Below are 21,921 nucleotides of genomic sequence, written 5' to 3' on the forward strand. Positions count from 1 at the left end.
ACGCTTCTAAGATTAATTTCCTACAATAGGTTTTAAGCATTGAACCTGATTTCTCTCCTGTTTTTATAAGATTTTGAAGGACTTTGTGACGGTACATTTTGGCTAAAATACTTTTCTTGGTATGCTTACTTTGCACTGTATTAAAATTTGAAGAAGTAGTTTTATCTGTAGTGATAGCTGATTTTTTGTTAATTGTTTTTTGGTTTGTTTTACATTTTGATAGAGGAGGCAAAGTTTTTGTACTTGAAACTTCTTGTGATTCACTAAATGACTGCATTAGCTGTTTTGTTTCAACTTTTTTTTACAAATTCTGCTAGAGATGGATGCTTATGTTGGACACTTTTATTTTCATTTGCTCTACTTTTGCGTTGCTTTCTACGGACTTGACTTTTGGTAGGCATTCTTTAGGGTCTGTTGAAAAAAATAAAGAAGATATGGGTTGGGGTGTTCTGGAATGTATGTGTGCTGTGTGCATGAGTGTTTGAGTAAGATGATAAAGATGTATGTAATGGTGTGTGATTGTGCATTGGGAACTACAACTAGTAGGGATAGGTATTCTTGAATTTATGTGTTACTAAACTGGGGTTCAGATGACAAAAAAAAGTAAGCTAGTGGTGTGGAAAAGTACAAATAGTAAATCTAATGTATACAATTAAAACAGTTGTTTGTTCTATAATATGAAAATTGTAGCAGTTCAGTTGGGTAATTTGTGTGTCCAAAAATAGGAATTTGTGGGCCATTCTGGCTGTAAATCGCTGTTTAAGACATGGAGATTTTTGGACAAAATGGTACACAATCTCTATTTTTAGGCACCAAAATAGCTTGTATTAACGTCATAGTATGTTTGATTAATAATACAAATATTATGGTGCTATTCTACTTACTCTTTTTCTTAAATTAACAGGTAACTTCTTAGTTCTTCTTTGTTCTTCGAATTCGGCTGCTTCTTTTCAGGAGACTGGTCTTCACTGCAATTGTAAAAGCTTCAAATTAGTAACTTTGTTTGTATATAGCGCCGTTTTTAATTTAGATATCGATTTTTTTAATTGAAATCCTCAGTGCCTTCTTTAAAACCATTAAACTAATTTATTTACATAAGATACATTGCATCAGTTCAGTACATATGATATGTTCTTAATGAACAAATTGTATTGAATGACTAACTGTAGCAAAAAAAAACATCTTTACTATGTCTTGTGAAATTTATAATATACCAGTGAATACCACTATTTCTGTAAGTAAACTGTTCTAGGTAATAGCGCCTGAATGTCATGTCTAAATTAAAGTAATTAAGTAGATAAATAAATAAAAATAAAAAAATATGAAATTGTATAAGTATTTTTTTAAAGATTTAAACATAGATTGTGCTTGCATGCAATTTTGTTTGAATATATGTAGTCTATATATTTCATTTAAAAAATGTTAGTTTAACATGATTTGAGTGTGTATAAAGAAAGTAAATAGTATAAAGGTTTATAAGTGATAGTTGATTTTAGGAAATTGAAAAAAATACAGGAAATTCATTTTACAGATTACACAAGCTAAACGTCTGTTTGAAAATGGGCCTCATTACGACCCAGGCGGTAAGTTACCGCCTGGGTCGTACCCTTACCACCATGGTGTAAACTAAGTTTACACCATGGTGGATGGCGGATTTACCGCCCCATTCCAAGGTGAGTGGGGCGGTAAATCCCCATTTCCCATTTTACCCTTCCCCATTCCCATTTTTGCCCCATAGGGCATAATGGGAGTGGGGAAGGCGCTAATTACGCCACCGTAAATTACGGTGGCGTAATTAGCACCATGGTCCCTTAGCGCCATGGATTTTAACGCCTGCAAAAAGCAGGCGTTAATATCACCATGGCGCTAACGGACCTTGTAATCAGGCGTTAAGGGTCGGCGCCGTTTACGGCGCAGTTAACCCCTTAACGCCTGATTCGTAATGAGGCCCAATGTGTTCATCTACTGTACAGAAAATATGCATACCTGAAGTTTGTGTTCATGTATATGGATATGCATGGAGCTGCAAGTAGAAATCTTAGAGACTTGTACAGTATATCTGGTAGATGGTGCTTGCCAATGATATGACACTTGTACTCAGAGAGATTCACAGTACATTTGCAGTGCTGATCTATGATGATGCAATTAGATGTAGAGGTCTTGAATGTGATTGGTGCATGGTCATGTGATTTCTTAGCTACATCCAATGAGGGAATGGCAGAGAGAGTGAAGTGGAAATGGTAGAAGGGCTGTTCATGTTACGATATGTCCGCGGACATGGCGGTAGTTCGCGGACATCGGGAGTTACATCGGGGGATTTTTGGGTTCAGAAGTCATGCAAATGAGAATAAGCACTGAAAGGGATTGGTCAGGAAAGTTTAGTGGGTGTGTTCTGCCAGGAGAGAGTTTCTCAGATACTCTTTTTGCTGAAAGAACAAAAGATAGCTATGGCTGTGTGTTTCAGAAAACAGATTGTTTGGATTTTGGGAGATTCGTGGATAGATTGGTTGAAGGTGCATGCAGAAAGCTGTGGAGTAGCTGTAGATCTTGGATTCCCACATGTGGAAGTACTCTGGCATGGAGTACGTGGAATGAAGTGGTTGGACTTTCTACCTCTCTGTGCTACTTTGGAGACAGAGCAACATCCAGACATAATTGTAATTCATTGTGGAGGGAACAGTTTAGGACATGTGACTGGAATTCCTTTGCAATTTGCTATGAAAGAAGGACTTGGGAAGGTTATGGACATGTTTCCTAATTCTCAAGTGATATTTTCACAGATTGCGCAGAGACAAATGTGGCTTTGTTCTTCTTCATTTGGTCCACAAATGGAAAAAGCAAGGCGCAATGTTAATAAGGCTGTTTGTGCCTTTCAAGAGATTTTGGCATGTCCTCTTTTCACAATGAAAATATTATGTTTCGTAGTACATACATTTTTCGCAGAGATGGAGTCCATCTTACTTATGCTGGCAATCAGATTTTTCTAAGAAATATACAAAATGCATTGCAACCTTTTTTGGAATTACAACAACCATTTTGAAGTAGGTGTTAAGCATTTATAATTTTTGACTTACAAATACCACCCAAAGGCTCTTTTCAGAGCCACCACTTCTTCCCAGAGAAAATTGCAATGTTTGTGATGGGGTAGCAACCCAATTTTTTAAATGTTCGCGAACTGTCCGCGGACTTCTAAAAAATACAAAGGGCCCTGCTTCATTTATTTTCACTTCTATTTTTTAACTGTGAAAGGCGGCTCTGAAAAGAGCATTATTTTTTTTTGATTTTTGATATTTTGTATTTTTTTGGTTTTTTATACACGACGCACTAGGAGAGGAGGGGAAAGGAAGGTAAAGGGGGGGACACCAACCACAGAGATAAGAAAGGGCGAGCTGAGAGAGGAAGATGTAGAGTGGGTTTTATTTGGGTAGTGAGCAGATCTTCTCGTGCTCTGAGACGATAGTCTCAAAAGCACTACGAAGTCGCTCCCCCCTGCAGAGTACTGTGTTACAGTACATACATACAACTGTGACCGAAAGGTAAGAGTCATCAGCATTCTGTATGGCCTGTGAGGCAGCTTGAGGAAGACGCTGTCCCACAGAGGTGGTCCTTGTGGTGACAGGATCAGAAACAGAGGATGAAGTAGAGGACATCAACCTGCTACGTTCGTCGCAAGGTACAACCCTGCGAATAGCCCCAGAGTGAAATGACCTCAGGTGTCGCTTCATAGTAGTGGTCCCAAAGCTGTACTTACCGTGCTTCCCCCGACGAGTATCATTTTGCACTCATTGCAGGTAACACGGTTCACACGAGCCTTAGGAACATTACCATGAATGGTAAATAACCGCCACACCCAAGACTCACGCCTAGTGCGGGTAGTAGGGTTTTCCTCTCCCTCATTCTCATCATCCTCTTCTTCCTCCTCCGCATCCCCACTCCTGTTCCCCTCTTCAGGCCCTTGGGGAGGTGGTGGTGGTGGAGGGGGTGGGGGTGGTGCTGAAGCAGGTGCAGCACCAGGTGGCAGTTCTGCAGCCAGGGTTGCCATCTCGATGGTGTAATCAGCAAGTTGCTGGAGAAATAGCTGTGCTCTGAAGAATAGCCAGAAACACAATGAGAATAAGCTCTAGGGTGTGGTCTTTTATAGAGGTGCTTGTGCGCGGTTCACGGACATGCGCGCTGTCCGCGGACAGATCGAACACAAAAAAAAGTTTGAAAAGTTTCAAAAAGTATGTAGAAACTCAGGATTACTATGTGAGACTTGTGCCATGGTGAGATTTTATTGAAAAATATTATGGATTAATTAAAAATGTACTTTTAATTTGTTCGGGGATCTGAACAGTGTCCGCATTCAGAACACGCGATCAGCGTCGGCGCGGTCATATGATCCGTTCGCGAACAAGTCCGTGAAGGAAGCGCATGTCCGCAGGACACCAAATGCACGGAGATTGGCTAGCGCATGCGCGTTGATGTTCTACGGACACCGTTCGGGTCCTGAACTAATTAAAAATGCGTCACACGTGAAACGAACATTTCAGGACACTGCGTGTGTTCTTAGAACAGTTTAAATTTGCTAGTGAACATTAAGGACAGATATAGTGTTCTTCAGGACACCTCCATTTTCGTTTATTTACGAATATTTCAGAACACCTGCACTGTCCGCGGACACCTACATTGTTTTAAAAAAAAAAAATTTTTTTATTTACAACACAATATAAAAATTAAACTTTATTTTACATATATTAATAATTTATGACAGAGAAGGTGAGGCAGAAACAGAAACAAAAACAGGAGAATTAGGGTTTTCATCATGATTGTTATTAGGTGAAGAAGGGATGAAAGTCTCATCAAAACATTTTGGGTTATGGAGAGGGTTTGGGGATAATTGACTGGGATATGGTGAGGAGGGACAAGTACATGTGGGGCAATGGTATGAGGTTTTTGGTTTAAAAGATTCTTCCACAAAAGTTTTCAAATTATTCAAATTAGTCAACAATAAATCCATTTTTTCTTCTATACTGTGAAAAGTTTTATCCATAACAGGTTTTTCTGAAGTATTTTCTATTTTGGTATGCTCTGTACAAAAAAAAAATATATATATGTTAAATGTATACAAAATAATAATAATTAAATGGTTTATATTATAAAGTGTTTACCATTAGTTTCACTATCTTGTGACATTTCTTCATGTGGGAAATGTTCTTCTAGCCATTCCAGAGTACTAGACATTTCTGTGAGAGAAAAAAAAAAGATAATATATTTTTTTATCTAATACAGAAAGTTTATAAATATATGAATACAATTAAGTACACTTACTATTTCAGGTGAGATATGTCCTATGTACTCAGTGGGTCTGCTCTTGTTCTCAGTTCTGTTGTGTTTGTGAGGTAATTATGTTGGAAGCCAATTTATTTTATTGTCGTATTTTCCATTTTAGAACATAGTGCATTCAAATGAATGGTTAGTGTGTTGTATATATGGGTTACATTTCTTATGTATTAGTACATATAATGTGTTTGTGTGCTTTTTTTTGAATTTGTTAAATTTTCCTATGTTATGATATAACAATCAAACATACCCCCCCCAGAGTTTTTTAGGTAGTGGTACTGTTCTTCGAACATGTCCGCGAACATTAAATGAGTTCACGGACATCAAATACAGTAGAAGAGATTCAGTCAGTTCCATATGATATGTATATAAAATGAAAGTCATTATTGTTAAGTTGCACTACTAAAAACCTACGAAATTCAGTGAAAAACTTTGTTAAAGGGACGTTATGGTTCCAAGTAAAACCGAAAAACCCTTGAAATTCGCCAGTTATGGTAAGCTAAGCAACCATAACTCGCGCCACCAACGTGCACTGCTAAGACTAACACCCAGGACATCAAAGATGACATCACAAATGTCATTGATGACATCACTGATGACATCACATGTGTATGTACTTTTCATGAAATATGTGTACAAGGGATTCTTATTATAATGTTGCAAAACAAGTGTCAAGGATCATTGCAATAAATATCATACCCTAATTAGTGCATTGAACGATGCATTGATATAAATAGCATTATATTATGGGGTTCTATCTAGTATACTAAGCTACTCATACAGAAACATAACATTGTGTGCAGCGTACAAGATGAAGGTATAATATTCGTAATGTTAATATGTTGAATAATGAAATGATAATTGTTTTCTTAATAGATTTTTGTGTACTGTGAAATATGTAATACGTAGCTAATAAAACACATGTATTACATAATTGCATTACTATAGACAAAACACAAAGACACAAGAACACATACCAATATTGGTATATACAGGGAAAGTGAAGTTAGCAAAAAAAGCACAAGTAGTAGCAGAAACAATTCATAACTTAACTGATTATTTTCATGCAAATAAATGATTGCTCTGTTTCAAAGCTGCTATTTACCCTATGTATATGTATCACATGATGTGATTGGACCCACAGGGAAAGTACAGCCATAAAAAATAAAACAACAGAACTATCAGAAAGTGCTCATAAGTCTATTGGTTATCTTTATGCACAAAAAGGATTGCTGTCTTTCAAGCTTGTGTCTTCCCGTATGTATATGTTTCATATGATGTGACTGGACTCTAAGGGAATTACTGTAAGAACCTACTTGAAGGATACGTCTACAAATAAAATAAAATGTTTAGTTTCTGACTGTTACTGAAGAAAACCATGTGGCCTAGATATGTCAGCAAAAGAAAAAAGAGTGAGCCAGACATGTGATGTCATCAGTGATGTCATCAATGAAATTTGTGATGTCATTTTTGATGTCCTGGGTGTTAGTCTTAGCAGTGCACGGTGGTGGCGCGAGTTATGGTTGCTTAGCTTACCATAACTGGCGAATTTCAAGGGTTTTTCGGTTTTACTTGGAACAATAACGTCCCTTTAACAAAGTTTTTTCACTGAATTTCATAGGTTTTTAGTAGCGCAACTTAACCATAATGTCCCTTTAACAACGTTTTTTCACTGAATTTCATAGGTTTTTAGTAGCGCAACTTAACCATAACGTCCCCTTAACAAAGTTTTTTCATTGAATATATATATATATATGTACTGTGAACAAGCCACTGGTTAGTGGTGAAACGCATCAGGCTGCCGTCTGGCTAAGCAAAATTAGCACTGGGAGATCACTTTTTATCTGCTGCATATGTAAAATAAAGGCTGTTATATTTCACACAACCTATGATGCAGTATTTGCTGTTGGACTTTCGTGATTATTTGGATCATTGGAACACTTTTTTGTTCGTGGAGTGCTGCTCGCTTGAATAGTTTCCGCCCGAAGCTGTTTGTTTTTGAAATATATATATATATATATATATATATATATATATATATATATATATATATATATATATATATTATATGCTCATGTACTTTGCAACGGAAACGTGCCGAGTTAAGCTGGTCATGACCTCCCACAACCACTTATTTTGAAGGGTTTTGTTGCGTTAAATCTGCTCAACTTAATTATACTTTAACTAATGTTTTTTCAGTGGATTTCAAGGGCTTTGTTATACCATAGTATGTTTATGGGCCACTAGCCATGGTCTTCGGCCGTGCCCACTGTACATGTTCCTCCAATATGTTTCTTTTGGATCCACTAGGTGGCCATGGCTTCAGGCCATGGCCACTATACATGCATTTCAGGCCAACTTGCCAGGGCCTACACTCCTGGCCAGTGAGCTATGTATCTTTTAAAACACTATAGGGCCAGTGGCCATGTCCGTACATGTTCTCCTGATATGTGTCTTTTGGACCCACTAGGTGTCCATTGTGATGAATCCTGCAGAGTCGTCACTGATCCCCAAATTAAAGTCTCCTCCCATGTGGCCAGTGGAAGACAGTCACTACCTGATCCTGATTCTGGGGGAGGAAATTTGGGGGAGGATCACATGGGAGGAAATGGCTGTCAGGAAGATGTGATGACTTCTGTAGGAGGGATGCTGTTTTCTTCTTTATATGAAGAGCCATGGGGAACGTAGTATGGATGCCTGCAGCAGGTCAGAAGCATTCTAGACCGGAGAGGAGAAACTCTGGTAATGTGAAGGTAAACGACACGCAGCAGGGTCAGAAAAGGAGAGGCCCTGCAGGGCTGTGCAGGTACTGGTGGAAAAAGGAAGCAAACGTAGACGTGAGGAATGAACAAACCTCTGTGCAGACAGGGAAGCCAGCCCTGCAAAAGGCACTTGCAGCAACAACATGGTTTACCGATCAGTCAGCCTGAGAGCGAAGGGGGCCCCGGGACAAGCAGAGACTTTAAGAGTATTTGAAGAATGCTTTTGAACATCGACTGAATAGAATTATAAAGAGAAGGCAAACATGGCACAATTCTCCTGACATGAGATGTCAGTTGGGGGAAACCTGGAACCAGCACTGCCATAAGCCAAAAGTCTTTGGGAGAGAAATAAAAAGGCAAACATGGTGCAATTCTCCTGACATGAGATGACAGTTAGAGGAAACCTAGAGCTAGCATTGTCATCAGTCAAAGGACACAAGTGAAATAAGGACACAGGAGTTGTGCAGTTCTCCTAACATGAGATGTCAGTTGGGTGAAATCTGGTACAAGCATTGTCAAGAGCCCAGCAAGATTGAAAGAAAGGTTGACAGACAGAGCTTGAACACCCCCTCATCTATGAGATATCTGCACGGGGGAAATCTGTGCAAGTGAACCATTGAAGTCAACAAGTTGTGTTATTTAAAATATAAGACTCTTATTACTAAAGTGGAAGAAAGTTTGCAGGAGGACCTGATGAGAGTATCATGTGACCATCCTTTTTGGAAGATACCTAACAGGAGAGTTTACCAGGATATCAAGAGGTTTTCTTTAACAGTTAAAGATATGCTCCCTGGCAGGGAAGTAAACCAGGATATTGAAGAATTGAGTTGAGGAAAGTGTTCTATGAAAGAGACATTTGGTTTGCCATTCTGAAAACAGTGTTCTGTGAAAGAGACATTTGGTGGTTTTGCCCTTCTCAAAAAGTATTCTGCAGAAAAGACACGTGTTTGGTTATTCCAACAACAGTATTTTATAAATGAGGCATTTTTGCTTTGCTAATCCAACGAGACTATTAATTTCATTTGGATAGAACATTGTTGGAAGAATATATTTCTGATAGGCTTCCTGAATTGGTTCAGTGGCAGGGAACCAACTCCTGAATGCAAGGAATGCCTTACTGAAATCACCTAATTGAACATACACACTTTTTATTTTGTTGGGTTGGAACTAGAGACATTTACCTTGCACAGTTTTGTACATGTTAGTGTGAGGGTCAGATACAATTTGGACACAAGGTGAACTTGCTTTAGTTTTGGTTTCATAGGTAGGAACATTCTCATTAGGATAGGGACAGATAGGTCTTTAGCCCACCCTTTTTGTTTAATAAAAATGGCGAATGTTGAGAACCCTACAACTTTGGGCCCATCTTTCATTTCTGACCCCTTAGATATGATGTAATGGGTGTGATGCTGAACTCGTTAATACAAACTGGGAACCTATTAATTACATTTTTTGTTTTCCAATGACATTTGAAATTCAACAGTTAGAGGAACAGGAGTTCACACATACAGTAAATCCTTGCGATACAATTTTTCAAATTAAGCAAACTGACAGGTTTGCCATTCCCATACATCACCAAAAACATTTTCTCCATAATTGACCTTTGTTGGACATCAAAAAGGTATCGGATTATAATTTAAAACAATAGTCAGTGGCGCCCCAGAAATCTTTTATAGTGTTGGCCTGATGAGTCCGTAGGAAATCTTGAGGTGGCCCACCAAAAGAAACACATAACTGAATTTCAGGAAATCTATTATGCTGATGTAGTGTGTAGTCCAGTTAAAAACTATGTATATATGAGAGTTAAGGAATTGCATATTAATATAGTTCCATTTATTATGTAACAGTAAACTAATTAATTTATCTGATGCGCTTAGACTAATACCAGTACGGTTAACATTTTGGGTTCCACAATCCTGTTTATGCTATGTAAGGAATATGTAATGTGTATATGCATGTTAGGCAATTTATTGTTCCTCAAACAGAATAGTTGTTTGACTTTGACTTGAAAAGACAAATATACAGCTTTAATTTGACGGGGCACATTGATTGTAAGGAACAAAACATTTACTGAGAACACACCTACCCAAGTAAAAAAACAACACATTGGCCAAAACATTTTTCAATACAGCTGTATTCGGTTCCTGTTGCTGTGTGTTCTTGTAAACTAAAATATATACTTACAAAAAAGGAAACAAAAAGCACAATCATGGACAATATACATTTTAGTATAGCCTGCTTAACCTATTTATATCCCTGCTTTACTAGGCTACAATCTTTTTTGTGTCTTCTTGCAAACTAAACATGAACAAAGCAAACATGCATAATCATGTACAACAATATACATTTTAATGTAGCCTACTCAGTACTTAACGTATTTACATTCCTATTCATTATTATTGTATTATTAATTAATATAGCTGTATTTGCCTGTTGCTGTGTCTTTTCGCAAACAAATCCACAAATTCATCAAGATTTATCACCCTAGCCCTTCTTGACTCTACACTTAACAACCTCAAATTGCTCAATCGCTCATCACTCATTTTATTTCTAAAGACAGTCTTGATTAACTTTAGCACAGAAAAACTATGTTCACATGCAGCAGTGCTCGCAGGTAATGCGAGTGCAATTTTGAAAAGTTTAAACATCTCATGAACACTTCCTTATATGGCTCAAGGAAGACTGTGAGCTATATTAAACTGGTCAGTTTTTCAAAACCACGAGTTTGTCTCCTATCAAGAATTCGCTTGACATGAGGGATTTCATATTCTAGATCCTCAGTACAGCAGTTGTATTGCAAGGCAAATGGAAACACTACATTTTTCTCACAAAATGTGGGACTGGCGGGATTCAAGGCTTGTATCCCTTGCATAACGGCACAGCTTTCTTTAGAAAATCTTCTCTTTACCTCAGAGAGAAGCAAATCAACAATTGGAATACATGTACCCTGCCTGAAATGACTCCTTATCTGTATTGGCATGTCTTTGAAATATAGGTGTGGAAATGCAATACCCTTCAAGCCTAGAACTTGGTGTGACCTGATGCCCTGGAGGTGCAACAGCAATGTTGCATTGATCAGCAAGGGTCATAGTATTGTTCCAAATCTAATTAAAGACAGAGCTCTCTCTATAACTGTTTAATGTTTCAACAAGAGAATCAACAAGGGTAACTGCTGTGCCCAAATTGAGTTGTGGGGACTGTAAAGTATCTGACAGATGTTTTATCTCACCAAAAACATTTGTGAATGTTAAAAGGAGGCCAACAAACTCTACATATATTTGGGCTAAAAAGAACTCTTGCCTCTACAGCTCTGTCCCCATTTCTCTCTCCAGATATTTCTTTTAGTAGACGTATGAGGGCTGGCAGTCTGTCCTTCACTGTCTTGCAAGCATTGTACCTACGGGCCCAGCGTGTCTCTATCAACCTTTGAAACTCTCTTGGGGTCTCCTGAACCATGTCCCTCTGTACCTCTAGCCATCTTTGATGCACATATGACCCTGACACAAACACATACGGTTCCTGCAGAAGAGAAAAGAAAAATAGGCTTCAGGGATGCATTTTACACTGTCAACTAATACTAAATTCAAGCAATGTGCATTGCAGTGAACATAAAAAGCTATTGGGGCCTCTGATTTAATGCGTGCCTGCACTCCTGTGTTCTTTCCACTCATGACAGAGGCACTATCATATTCTTACCCTTTTAGGTGGTTTCTTTAGTCAAGGCCATGCTTCTGCAGTATTTGTATAATTTTCTTTGAAAGTGCTGCAGCATCTAGTCGCTCTGCTGCTTCAAATGTGAGGAAACGTTCACATATTGAGCCATTGTAATAATATTGAATTACCAAGGACATTTGTTCCTTCTTGGCAATGTCTTTGGTCTCGTCGACCATTATGCTGAAAGCCCCAATTTGTGCAACTTCATTAATTACTGAGGTGCAGACAATTTCAGCCAGGCAATCAATTATTTCATTTTGTGTACCCAAAGTATGTTGCGTTTTTTTGCCTTATCATTTTTCATTTGACTGTGTGATCATGCTTGGCTAGCAGTTCCATAACAGAGAGTACATTTCCTTTATTCTGTGCTCTCAGTGCAATGTTTTGTGTAGCTGTGAGGAGCAGGGTTTCTCCAACAGTTTTAATGTACTCTCTATTTTCACTCACTATTTTATTATATTCTGCATTTAAGGAGGTTGAGAGAGAACATTTGCTTGCAATTGTCCTTTTATATTCTGGCCATGCTAACATAGCAATAGTATGTGATTCTGATGTGCCATGGCCAACAAACCCCCCATCTTTGTAAGTTGCTTTTTTCACATTTGTGAATCCTGCTTCGGATCTAAACACTGAATCACCTGAGGAGGGGAGACAGAAGTGCCAGCAGGCACACCAGTAGGCAGAATCTTTACTTTGAGAGTATTCCAGCCATTTATGTGTGAAGTACCATTCTTTCATGAAGCCCCGTCTTCTGCCCCCATGAACGGTCCGAGGGAAAAACTTCAGATGTGGCTGTTTGGTCCCCTCTCCTCTTGACTGGGATATATCTAGAAGAATGAAAGAAAAGTTACTCTTTAGCCAGCCATCTATTTTATTATCTGGGTCACACCGCCACACCATCATAATTTCACCTGTTGGTCCGGCAACAGCTTGAATAGCTCTACCTGAGTCCTGCCTACCCCTCTTTTTGACTGTTGCTGCTGCTGCCTGTTCCTCACTTCCGTGCCATGCTGCTTCTTCCCTGATCTCTGTCCCTGATGCTGGCTCTGCCTGTTCGTCGTTGTCATGTTCTGCTTCTGGCTCTGCCTGTTCATTAATTTGCTCAATTATGTTATCTTTCTCTTCCATTGAATCCTCATTAACATCTCCACTACTACTTTTCTTAAAGAAGAAGGAAAAGATTTACGTGGACTTCCTCTTCATTGTCTGCCAAATGACATAGTTACAGTTACTAAACATAGTCGTAGCAATAATGTGGGTCATTTCCAAACTCAAAAATGCTGTTTAAACTTGCATTCGTTAGTTTTCTTTGAAATGTGTTTTCTTGTCTGACTACCACACAAATACCATTTTGACACCATTTTCATCACACCCTGCTAAGCCAGAGCCCAACCACCTATCCAGAGGCAGTGCAAAAGGCCTGCATTGCACTGTTGCAGGTTTTGTGTCCACGAGTAGTTCAAACCTGTCCCCTCCCTCTACTTTGGAGCAACGAGCGGACTTACTATTAGGGGATGTGGTGGTAGGCCCAGCAATGCATTACTCTTGTGTGAATGACCAACATTAAAAGTAATCAAATGTCCATCAATCCACTTTTCTTACTATAACAGCAACCAATTAAGCTTGCACTGTTGTGCTTCTAGTGCTCATTAAACACAAGAACACATAGAGGATTTCTTCTGATGCAAAGATAATACACGAGCATTGAAATTAGTAGTCAAACAAGAAGCAGTTCCCAGTAGAAGCCAAAATATACACCACTAAACCCATAGCAGTGGTTGAAGTGGGCAGGAGCTGTGGAGAGCAGTGCTCCTATACTTTAAAAAAAAAATGTTTTACGGTTCCTATACTTTCGGTGTAAAAAGAAATCGTTCTTGAATGGTTTTGTTTTAAAATAAAAAGGAAGAAGTTGAATCTTGCACTTCAAGGCACCGCACTGAACATTCCCTTAAACAGTAGGTGCGTTTGTTTGGGGGTTTGGATTGCGCGTGGAAGGGGGCCGTGGCAATGAGGTTTAGTTCCGCTACTTCTTTTGGTACACTTTGACCACTGACCGCTAGCATCTGCACTCTAACACGCATCTAAGATAGTTGCAAAAAAGGGCCAAACTGTCGTTGACTAATGTGGGACCTTTTTTTTTTAGGTTCTCTGGCCTTTTTTGGTCACAGTTTCATCATGTGTCAAGTACTAAGAATTGCAAATCTGTTAGAAAAGAGTAACAGGTTTGATGCTTTCTACCCCATCAGGTCTCTCAAGTAAGGGTCCTTAATATTTTAAAAAAATAACTCATACCGCCCAGTTGCAAAACTTATGGAAAATGCCTTAGTCGTTTCCAGAGGAGCCACATTTCACATGCACAATAATGAGGCACCTTGCATGACAGCCATAAATTCAAAGATTCACATTCTGCAGGCATTTAAAAGCATACAGAAGCATTAAAATTACTTAGACAACTTGCCATGCATACGATAATAAAAGGACTGCTCTAAGCTACTTCTTCAAAGCAGTACATGTTATTTCATTAATGTCCAGTCCATTCATTTGTGAAAGGCAAACCATAATAGCCAATTGCTTTTCGGCAAATCCTGAGCCTGTCTTATTATGTCCAACATGCATTTTTCAGGAAATATAAACACCTTTAGTGAATTCTTTTTAACGCCACTGATTAAATTCCTAAGTTGTTGGTTGTGTTCAAATACTAGAAGAAAGAGTCACTCCTGGGTCATCCTTACAGGCTGTTGACATTCAGGGACATCATTTCACCAAAACGCCTGGGGCAGCGGAAGTGACATCACACGACCCTTCACCGCTGATGACATCACAGGAAGTGATGTAATTTGAACCCACCCTGAAGTGATATCACGGGAAGTGATGGAACATGACCTATCATCCCTTGACAAAGCAGGAAGTGGCATCACGTAGCATTGTTCCTAAGCACGCTACGAAAAATATGGTTACAATATCACTGTAATGCGAAATGCATTTCATACAAGAATGGATCGCCATTTGTATCATTAATCAGTGTGTCTATAGGCCCATATTACTAAATTACTGTGAATGCAAGCAGATGCCTATGGCCAAATGATAGTGATGTGCTATTATATAGCACTTACGTTTAAGCACTTTATATAGAACAAATATTCTTACAATATCACCCAACTTGTGCTGGTACTCATTTATCGAGCTCAGAAGGATGAAAGGCTGAGTTGAGGTGTTCAAGAACAGACTAAATCAGTGACTCACCCCCTGAAGTGTGCCTGAAATAAACCTTTAAAAAATCTAGCAGTTATGGTCAGAATTATAGAACGACAAATTAGTTGGTATTCCCATTCTTTCTTATTTAGGGTCACTGCTGAAAGTGTTAGACTTGTGGCACCCGTGTTCTTTTTTAAAACGTTTTTTTCTCCAAGGCCTGAACAAGAAAGCCAGCCACTCCAGAAGCAAAGAGCCACATGGCGCTGGTCAGAGCCAAGGACCTTGCCTATATATATATATATATATATATATATATATATATATATATATATATATATATATATATATATATATTAAAAAACTTTTGTAAAAAATATTATTTTTATGGGGTGGTAAGGGAGACCATAGGGGTAGCAAGGGAGACCCCTAAATGATGTCCCTGTTGACATTCTTTCCAGCCAGTGCCCCTATGCGATTGATGGGTCAGGGTGCTACACACAGACACACTCTGCTTACCTCAGCTCAGCTCCCTCTGAAGTGCTTGCCTGCCTGGTGGAATCTCTCAACGCTGCAACCCAGGTCTCTTTTTCAGTGCTACTGCCAGTCGGCCAATCCAAAAATATTGGCAGCGTGTGTACACAAGTTTGTGCTGTGCACGGCACAACCTACATGCAGCCAAGGAACTGAAGGGTGGAAACCCAGAAATAAACACAGCCTGGAAGCGCGAGCCAAAGCAGATATGCACCCATGCAGGCTAAGGCTGTGTTTATTTCCGGATCCGTCTAGCCCTGACTCCAGTCCATCGTGGGTGGTGGCCGCGGGCCCTGGCAAAACAGCAGAATTGTCCATGCACAGTACAGTGCGAAATAAAAGTTTTTTTCTTTTTAATTTTTCGGGGGGTGGCCAATGGGGGGGCCAGCATTTTTTTTAAGTGTGGCCGTGGCCCCCTTGGTCACCCCTTGGCGGTGCCCCTGACTACAGTAAACTAAGTTTGGTAGTAAAAGCAGAAACAGATTTAACTTCAAGTACAATTACCAAAATTAGACCTAGTCTCACGAGGTGTAACCGGTACCTGTCAGTCTGGAGGAGTTACCAGAAGCAATAGAAGTAGATCCATGCCCTGAACTAAAGGAGAAGGTAATTCCCTTATCCAACCAAATATCTCAAAATGTTAATAAAGTCCAATAAGAACAAGATACTTCTTGCATTGAAGAAAAAGATTTCCAAAGAAGAAAAGAGATGATATCCCTAGAAGATCTTCTAGCCCAGTTGACTGCCATCAGATTGGGGCAGTAGAAAGATTGCAGGCTGGGCTAGATCTAATTGCTGTAACCTCACAGAGACCCATATTGCCCCAAGGAATTGTACAAACTTATATAGAAGGGGAAGACCTGGGAATTATGTTTCTTAGTTTTGAACATTTGGCTTGCCAGGTCGCCAGGTCCGCTGGGAAGAGGAACTGACCACGTTTTATTTAGCAACCTTACTGAGGGGGAGAAGTTCAGAATTCCTATAATTTAATTTATTGAATTCTGACAGAACAACATCTGTTGATGAAATCAACAAGGGATTATTGAAAAAGGTGGGCTAAACCAACATTTTTGTTAAAAAAAAAATGGAAGAAATATCATACTTAATCCAGATGAAACACCAGATGAATTATCCGCTAGGATACAGAATGCTTTGTCTCTATGGTTAGGAAATAAATCATTAACATAGGTCTAAGAAACTTTATACATTAAACAATTTATAATTCAGTCTCTCTCTATTTACAAAAAGCTATTCAACAATTGAGTAAGCCAAATTTTTCTTTGGTTATTGAGACAGCTCCAAATTTTGTAGAGGCCAATCATCATAGAAGAAATCTTCAAAAACGTGAAGAATCGAAGACAGATATAAAAGGATCCCTTTATCCTCCTGCTTCAGTAGTTAAAAATAGAAATCAAGATAATTCCAATAAATTATTAGTTAAAAGAATCTTTTAAGGGGGAAAGAAAAGGGTGAATGAACATCTGAAGAGGGAAAAGCTCAAAGACCTATGTCAATATTGTGTTTCTCTTGTGGACAGTCTGGACACATCTAACCTGACCTTGTCCTTACAGCAAAAGAGAGGGACCATTGAAGATTGGTTATCTGATGGGACAGGATTGGGAGGAGGAAGATTTAGATGAAGAAGAAGTAGAAGTTACTAGTACTCTATTCCTCGGTAGTAGATACGTTAAAACCCATGATTCGTCAATAGTCAACGGGATTCCAGTCAAAGCCTTGATTGATTCTGGAAGTAAACAAAGGGCTACAAAATCTAATTTAATATCTCCTAGAGACCAAAAGAAAGGACACGTGATTTAAGTTACTCGTGAACACGGAGATGTAGTGATCTATCAGAGAACCCCAGTCACTATTGGCATTCAAGGGGAGGCTACAGAAATAAATGCTGCTATTGTTCCCCGACTTCCTAAAGTGACGGTTATTGGCACAGTTTTCCCTAACTTTGAAAAACCTGAAAGAAATGCTAGTAAAACAACTTTTTCTTATTGCCAAGTTGATTCATGGGAAAAAGAAGGATACCCCTCCACAGGTCCTGTTTGGAATCGGGAAACCCAAACCCAGAAACCGCCTTCATAAATGGGGAAGGCTATTGGTTTTAATCAAATAAATGATCCTAGAGTGAGAGTTAGGATCTTTAGGAGAAGGGTATGTGATGAATCCTGCAGAGTCATTACTGACCCTAAGCCTAAAGTCTCCTCCCTTGTGGCCAGGGGAAGACAGTCGTTACCAGATACTGTCTCTGGAGGTGGTAATATGAGGGAAGATCACATGGAAGGAGATGGCTGTCAGGGAGATGTGATGACGTCTCTAGGAGAGATGAGGTATTTTTCTTTATATGAACAGGAAAACCCCATAATCCCTAAACATCTGATGGGATGTTGTCATTCTGTAAAACCTTCCCATGTTAAAACCCAAACTACTGTGTATGAAATCCCTCACTGGTGGAATAACATTTACCCCTCATGTGTGCATCGTTTACATTCAACACCCTATAATTGTAAAGAGTTTTACGTGGGTAAATGTTTTGAGCAAAACATCACCATACCCAATGTTCACATAACACCTCCTTGTTCTGACAGTTACTGTTCCAACAAGTATCTGAAACAATATTGCCTTGAAGAGTCTAGAACAGATATGGACTCCAGTTCTCATAACCACTGCGGAACTGAGACAAAAGAAGATGAACAAGGAGTCAATGGGGAGGCTAAGTGACTTCAAGTGTGAAGTGCATTCTAGCTGTCCAAAATGGAATCAGCTGCACGGGACATTTAAACCGGAAGGTTACCTTCAGCTGGAGGATAGAGGAAGATCAGGGGAGAGAGGCTGCAGAGTACGCAGAGTGGGAAGCAAGCCCAGTGACAAAGGCAGTTCACAGGAGAAGAGCCACGGGTAATGCACTGAACGACTGCCGGAAGCAGGTCAGCAGGGTCCTAGACCGGAGAGGAGAAATTCTGGTAATGTGATGGTGAACGATGCGCAGTGGGGTCAGAAGAGGAGAGGCCTGCAGGGCTGTCCAGGTTCTGGTGGTGAAGGAAGCAAATGCTGATCTATGAACTAAACAAGCCTCTGTGCAGACAGGAAAGCCAGCTCTGCGAAAGACGCTCGGAGCAACAGCACGTTTTACCAGTGAGTCAGCCTGATATTGAAAGGGGCCCCAGGACGTGCAGTGACTTTAAAGAGTATTTCAAGAATACTTTTGAATATCAACCAAATAGAATTATAAAGAGAAAGCAAACATGGCACAATTCTCTTCTCTTGACATGACTTGTCAGTTGGGGGAAGCCTGGAACCAGCAGTGACATAAGCCAAAAGAGGCAAACATGGATCACTTCTTCTGACATGAGATGTCAAGTGGGGGAAACCAGGAACCAGGATTGCCATCAGACAAAAGACATTGGAAGAGAAATAAGGAGATACGAATTGTGCAGTTTACCTGACATGAGATGTCATTTGGAGGAAATCTGGAACAAGCATTGTAAAGAGCCCAGAGAGACTGAAGGAAATGATGACACACAGAGTTTCAACAACCCCATCATCTATGAGATGTTTGCATGGGGGAAATTGGTTGCAAGTGAGTCATTGAAGTCAGCAAGTTGTGTTATTGAAGAAATAAGTATGTGTAATAACTAAAGTGGATGTATGTTTGCAGGAAGACCTGATAAGAATATCATGTGGCAATATTTTTTGGAAAGATACCGGGTAGGAGAGTGTGAGTCAAAAGGGAGATATTCCTGAAAACAGTGGTCTATGAGGTGGTTTTGTCATCCCCAAAAAAGTATTCTGCGCAAAAGACACGTGTTTTGCTATTCTGACAACAGTATTTTATGGATGAGGCATTTTTGCTTTGCTAATCCAAAGAGACATTTTCATTTCATTTGGATAGAGCATTGTTGGAACAATATATTTCCAATAGGCTTCCTGAAGTGGTTCAGAGGAAAGAAGCCAACTCCTGAATAGAAGGATTGGTTTACTGGAATCACCTGTTTGAACTTTCACACTCTTTCTTCTCTTGGGTCATAACTAGAGATATTTACCTTGCAGAGTTTTGTATGTGTTAGTGCGAGAGTCAGATACAATTTGGACACACAGTGAACTTGCTTTAGTTTTGGTTTCACAGGTAGGGACATTCTCATTAGGATGGGGACAAATAGGCTTTCATCCCACCCTTTTTGTTTAATAAACATGGTGAATGTTGAGAACCCTACACATTTCTGTCCATCTCTCATTTCTGACCCCTCACACCATGACCTTTGCCGTGGCCAATTTACATGTCTTTTGGACCCACTACGCAGGACCTTCTCCCCTTGCCAATGAACATGACCTTCGGCCATGCCCACTGTGTATTTTCTAACACTAACGAGCCACTAGCCATGGTGTTGCTGAGAGAGAAGAGTCAGTAACAGAAAAGAGAACAGTTTCAGTAGAATGGAAGGGGAGAGTAGAGAGTAGAGAGTTGTGATCTAGATAAGTAGAAATCCGGGAGTCAGCAATACCTTCCAAGATTTTGGAAAGAAAAGAAAGAAGTGATATAAGACAGAAATTGTGAGGAAATGAGTCAATGAAGGTTTGTTAGGAAAAGGAAGAACAGCTTTCTTGAGAATAGGCTGTGAAATGTGTAATAGATGAAGATCGAAATGAAATTAGAAATGCCACTGTGTCCAGTTTTATTTACTGCTCTTTCTCTGTCATATGTAATACAAATAAAGATAAAACACTGTAAAAAGCATTACAAATCGGAAACGTTACCCATTTTTGTCATTGGGTAACCTCTTGCTCTAACATATCTGATGCTCTCTCTCTGAGTCATTAATGATGAAAATAAAGATAAAAAATATATTTTTTTCTTTAGAAAGCATTAAAACTAAACATTCGTGTGATTTCCTTTAACCTTCCAATTGTAGTATTGTCAAGCAAATGAGGGGTTTGAATTTAGAAATAATTGCTTTTTCATTATAAAATGGCAGTCAAAGATGGAATCAATGAGGCAGTGTATTGGAAATAGCAATGCCACGTGGTATACATGTATCATTTGCTCTCTGAGTCTTTTGTAAAGAAAATAAAAAGAAAATAATGTATTTATGATTGTAAAAGAATTTAAAAACAAAAAATGTGGCCAAGTTCCTTCCATACAAATTCTCAATTTAGTGGTTTAAGTAAATTCATGCCATTGAGGTGATTGAACCTGCAACATTGCTAGTGAAAGATTGATGCTCTAACCACTGAGCTAGTATGTTTTCTTCTGAAATTGTATGGTTGTCAGAGTTGTAATGGATGAAGATGCATATGATGCAATGCCAGCTGGGATAACTTATCTGCTTCTCCCACTCTCTGGGTCATTTAAAAACAAAATAAAGATAAAACAATGTATTTATAACAGTAAACACATGAAAAACTAATGATGTGCCTGGCTTCATTGCCAGGGCCTGCTCAACCTACAATTCTGAGCCTATAACCTAGTTATTGGCAAACACATGCTCTTACAACTGAGCTACTGGGTCTTCCTTTAACAAGCTTAGCTTGTTTCATTATGACATGGCTGTCTGGTGGTAATGAATGAAGATGTGTACGGAAGGCATGGTATCAACAGTAAGACAGACACAAGTGACCACAGTTCAAGGGTGTTTATTGAACCTTTCCATGGGTGAGATAAACACCTATCTAAACCTAAATTTACAGATGGGAGCAAGCTACAACCATCAAATAATAATAATGCAGTCCCAATGGAGTCTTGTCAACATAAAAGGGCCTAAACTAAAAAAAAACTATTGCCAATCTTTACTACTAATTGACAAATAATGTGGGGTGATGTTCATGAAATAGAAAGAAGTGTTCACAAAATGATAAGTTGGGATGTTCAGACCGTTTGCCTCCCTTCCGCATGTTTTCAGCACGGCACAAGGCGATTCACTCCAGCAAAGTGCACACTCTAGCTTATACGGCATGAAGATACAGTTCCACTTTTACAATTGAAGAACTTCTGTGTTCAAGTCTCTTTACTTTTTGCAAGTCTCTTGACACAGAGGGTCTAGTACACAAAAACACCAATGAAACATTATTTTCCTTTTCTCGCATTCAATTTGGGTGTTCCCCTTGGATCCCCCTTATCGGGCTCAGATCCCTTTCCAAAACAAGAGTTCCCAAATAAGAAGTTCGGCATTGGATCCACCTCAGTCGGGCTCAGATCCCTTTCAAAGTATGTTCAGATAATTCTTTCTTGGATGACTCACGGTTCACCCAGGATCCCCCTCAGCCAGCCTCAGATCCCTCTCTTTCACTCGATTAGTCTCCCTCAGCGGGCTCAGACCAATTGTGATCTTCTTCAAACTATTGAATACTTTTGAATATGCACTGGGTTTAGCTTAACCTGTTGCATGACCAC

This window comes from Ambystoma mexicanum, chromosome 7p (genome assembly GCF_040938575.1).
Source record: "Ambystoma mexicanum isolate Mex_15411 chromosome 7p, UKY_AmexF1_1, whole genome shotgun sequence".
Classification (NCBI taxonomy): domain Eukaryota; kingdom Metazoa; phylum Chordata; class Amphibia; order Caudata; family Ambystomatidae; genus Ambystoma; species Ambystoma mexicanum.